Source organism: Malurus melanocephalus, unplaced genomic scaffold, assembly GCF_030028575.1.
Source record: "Malurus melanocephalus ecotype Western Australia unplaced genomic scaffold, MMel_1.1 scaffold_88, whole genome shotgun sequence".
NCBI classification, from domain to species: domain Eukaryota; kingdom Metazoa; phylum Chordata; class Aves; order Passeriformes; family Maluridae; genus Malurus; species Malurus melanocephalus.
In genome coordinates, this window is record NW_026623320.1 from 1,584,656 (window position 1) to 1,589,624 (window position 4,969).

Genomic DNA, 4,969 nt, shown 5'->3' on the forward strand with positions numbered 1-4,969 from the left:
CGCCGCCACCRCCGCCTCCCGCCCCTCCTCTCGCGAGGCTTCCCCGCGCGGCGCACGCGCGTGGCGGCCGCGCTGTGAGGGGCGGGGGAGCGGGCGCGCGGCACCTCCCGGCGGGGCGGCAGCGGCGGGAAAGGGCGTGAGGGAGCGGGCGGCACCGTGCATCGCCTGGAGAGGCACCGCCGATCCGCCCCCACTGCTTCAGCGCCCCCTGTTATGGGAATGCCACTTGTCTTCCGGAACGTCCCCATAATCACTCGAGATCAGTAACTGGTAATTACTGAGTGGTCACAGTTGGACGAGGCTTCTGAGACCGCCGAATCCAAGCTATGACCCAACGGCATCATGTCAACAGCCCATGGCATTCGGTGCCACGTCCAACCTTTCCTTAAACACCTCCAGTGACTCCGCTACCTGCCTGGRCAGCCCGTTCCAACATCTAATCACCCTTTGTGTGAAGAAATTGCTCCTAATATCYAAAGTCCCCCTGGTGCAGTTTAAGGCTATATTGTTTATAGGATGATTACCAATCCAAATAAGAGGCTGTCTGTTCTTCCCTGACTGAATCCTTGCTTTGTCACAGCTGGAGAAACCGCTGCTGGTGGATATTCTGTACTCAGATCCTGAGCAGGCATATCAGAAGTGCAGTGGGAAACCAGTTTGTCCCAGTTCCGTGTCAAACCTTTGCTGAGCAGCTTAAAAAGCTTTTGTGATTCTTGYGGTTTTATAGTACTGCAAGGACTCCCAGCAGCCGAGCTGGGAGATTCCTTCTGGAAAGAACCTAGCCAAACTGGTGGGAAATGGTATTACTGGCCAATTCCTATAGCAMTCTCTGCATTGCTGCAGTTGTTTTATCCTTCACCATTGAGCCTTGTCCTGCTTGATCTAATCAACAATTATTGGGTTGTAATTCACCTCGCCAAATTTTTTTATTCTTCCCCATTAAGGAATATACTGGCACAATGAAAGGAGTAGCTAGTAGTAGATCAAAAGGAGTGGTAGGAAGAAGGCCTCGGAAATGCCCTTTTAAAGTTAAAATATATTTCGCATACCACCATAATGTGAATAATTATGTAAAAATGTAGTGGTTAATGCAAAATAACACTGAACTTCTAGTACGTTATGGCATATTAAGAAATACTAGTACATATTTATGTTGGTAGCCTACATCCTACCTTAGGGTTGAGATGCAGAACTGCAATAAAGTGCTGCCTGCAGCAGGATGCTCAGCGTGAACATGAGCTCGGAGGGTCTCTGCTCCAGGGCCTTTCTTATAAAGCCTTAACTTCATAAACATTCAAAGGGAAAGTSTCTAAAACTTTACTTGTGTTCTTCAATCTCCTCTTGATGTTGCCTGTGTTTTCTGCTTTAGATTAGCAGTAGTCTTTTTTTTTTACTATTTAGTTGTTGTAGCCAAACAATGTTTTGAGACATAAGTTGTTGTCCTATAYGTTAAGTAATGGTCTGCACAGTCAGTAGACACTCCAGTGCTCTGTCCAGTAGTAATTAATAATTAGAATATTGTGTTTGGCTTTTACACAAAATTTTTATATACTAAGACTTCAAGTTTTTTTTATACAAAGTTAACTGTGTTTATCACTTAACTCCTATGTATTTAAGCACACCTGTGCTACCCCTGCAAYTGCTGTTCAGAGGGGAAGTTCTAGGCCTTGCAGCACAAGAGCATGCGTGTGTCACCTGTGCCTTTTGTGGTGAAATGTGTGTGGCAGCCACCTGTTTCAGCACCCCATCACAAAAAAAAGATAGTGATGCTTTCTCAGTGAGAAGTATTCCRGGTCTTAGCAGCTGCCTTGTGACAAGCTGAGGATCATGAAACATGGGCTTTAATGACAGTGCCGTTTGAAAGGTTTCCTGCTTCCCAACTGCCTTGTACATTCCATTTCCCCTCACACCACACCCTCAACTGTGCTGTATATGGAGCAGCATGGTGAAACAAATCAGGGAATAAGATAAAAATAGTCATGTTTCTGTTTTGCTAGGAGTTTTAACCCTGATCAATTCACTGATCCTTTCCTTTGGAGGTGTCAAGAACCACACTCTCAAGCAATGGAAAGCCTCAGGCAATGAAAGCACACCCTTTGTGACTGGTGAATCAGAAATCTGTTGCTGGTTTTCAAAACACAATACAAGGGCTGGGGTAAATGTATAACATCTGTGCTGCCTCAGTCATAAAAGGCTTTAACACTACAAATCTTTCCTTTTTTTTCCCTCATCACAAGCCTCATTTCTATTTTTGTTTTGCCAGTTTACAGTAGCAAGGCTTGATATTTGATTTCAGCAGGGGGAGGGTGCATGGGGCAGGGAGAAAGCAAGAGGGCCCCCTCTAAATGTAGATTTAAACTTTTTTAAAGACTTAATACTGGGAAGCTTAATAGTTTGCTCTATATTCCTTTATTTTCATGTGGTTGCTGTCTCTTCCCACCCAAGTGTCCTTCCACATCACACTGCTTTGAATTAGAAGTATTTCAACTAAAATCTTCCTTGCTCATGGGATTAGATCATGTTTAGGAAATGTGTCCCTTTCTGTAATGTCATATTACAATATGCCACCTGTGTCTAGTCACATGTTGGAGGAGGACTTACAATGCAAATCRTTTGGTGAACTGTGCATCCTTTAGAGAAACTGCAGGCAACCTCTCCCCTGCTTCTCAATCCCAGGTGATGGGCCAATTTAATCCCGTTAAGGAGGATCCTAAGGCAGGTGAAGAAATGCCTGAGGTGGAACACATCAGGCTGCAATGGACCATTTGACAAGCCAGCCACAGGAGCTCATGCTTCATGCGTGAGATGATCAGAGCTGCCATCACTGTCCCCAGCCACCTCGGTTACCAACAAAGCCTTGGGTGAATTCCACAGAACAGATGGGGAGTATATTTAAAACACTGTGTTTAAAAACATACTTAGGACTTTAAGCCGGGGGAGTAATTTTTCAGTGAATCTGAGGAAACAGGTATTTGATAATTAGCTGAGGGGAGGGGGGGGTGGGTTACAGAATACTTTTGGGGCTCTTGTACCATCCTTAGGATATATAAAACTGATATGCTGAGCTGCTTTTTCACGGTCATRCAAAAATCAATCCAGGTCACTGAATACTAGAGGAGGCTGTTAGCTCATAATTTACACTAGAACTCACACAAAATTGCCTCTGAAAAGCAACAGGAAGATGATGAACCTGATCTTTATCCTTAACAGGAAGGAGGAAATCTGATAACTTTTTACTACAGTATSTTTGAAGTGCACTATAGTGTCTTATTCTCAAATCTTCATCTGATAGAGTTTCAGAACTGAATGTAGGACAGAGTTTTAAAAATGCTGCAACTGATTTTAAGTCTACATTTTATAATGGTTCACACTTCCTGTTAGTTGGATGTATGTTTAAATAGATATTTCAGACATTACAATATCATTAATTATAAATCAAACACATTTTTGTACAAGACTGATAAAGATTTGGTATGAGGTTCAGCTTAGGTTTATGTGATCTATCCCATCAGGGCAGTTGTGGTARAGCTGTAATACTTGGTGTTTGGTATCATGGAAGACCCAGTCATAAGACATAGAAATCCTGTTGTATCCCAGATATCACTATTCCCCCTGAATAGCAAATTGTCAGTATATTGAAATATGTGCCAGAGTTCAAGAAGCATTTGGACAATGGTCTCAGGTACATATGTGCTTCTTGGGGCTATCCTGTGCAGGGCCAAGAGTTGGATTTTTAAGATCCTCGTGAGTGCCTTCCTACTCAGGATATTCTATGATCTCTAGTGTTACTGAATAGTTACACTTCAACTGTCAGGCTGTAGCTTAGTGAAACTGGATCTTTGCCTCTTTATTGAAATGGTGATGCTTACTCTGACTTTTTAATTAGATATAGTACATTTTCCTTCAGTAATGTAGTTACAAAAGGTGAGTGGAGTTGCCCTGGTCCCAGGTTTTCTTGCCCGTTTGTAAATTAGGCTGAAGAACTGTTCTTTTAATCCCTTGTGGAAAGTGAGCTTGACCTCCACAAATGGTAGCAAGCGTTTCAGTTTGTGGAGCTTGTCACGGCCATTTATATTCTGATCCTGATTTCTTCATYTTCCCCACCCACTTAATTTCCCTGGACAGTTTTACCATACGCTGCTTTATTCTCTTCCAAAAAAGGGAAAAGAGTAAATGCTTTCTTCTTTCATTGTACCCTTTACAACTGATAATATAGTGCCCTTCTAGAATTGAGTTTTCCTTTCATTCTAAGTGCACTAAGTTTCCACTCATGACAGATTATTCYGAAAGTGTTGTTATTCTATTCTTATTTGCAAAAATATTACAACTTGTGTAGTGGTATTGTTGCTTAGTTTTATCAGCTGCACTCCTATGCAACATAGAACAGGATAAGGATGACATTCAAGAAAAAATGAAGTACAAGAAATCAATTTAGCTTGTCCTTGAGCTGCAAATTTCTAATGAACATAGAGCAAGTAAYGTCATTGCTATATTATAGGCTAACYTGTTGGAAACCTGGTAATTTAATMCAATTACAAGTACCCAGGGATAGGACCCRAGGGAATGGCCTGAAATTGTGTCAKGGGAGGTTTGGGCTGGATATTAGAAAAAGGTGGTTGGGCACTGGAACAAGTCCCCAGGGCAGTGGTCCCAGCACTAAGCCTGACAGAGTTTAAGAAGCATTTGGACAACATTCTCAGGCCCATGGTGTGACTCTYGGGGAGGRTCCTGTGCAGGGTAAAAAGCTGGACTTGATGGTCCTTGTGGGTTCCTTCCAGCTCAGGATATTCTGTCATTGTGTGAAAACAAGTTGAAATAATTAGAAGTCTTCAATTTCATTTGAGATAATTGCAAGAAAAGTGCAAGTTCCTGTACCTGTGCTGACAGCAGAGATTAAGGCAGCTTTCTCCACAAAACTCTGGTAAATATCTCTGCCTAAAGGGAAGAAAAATGACAGCTGCTCAACAGT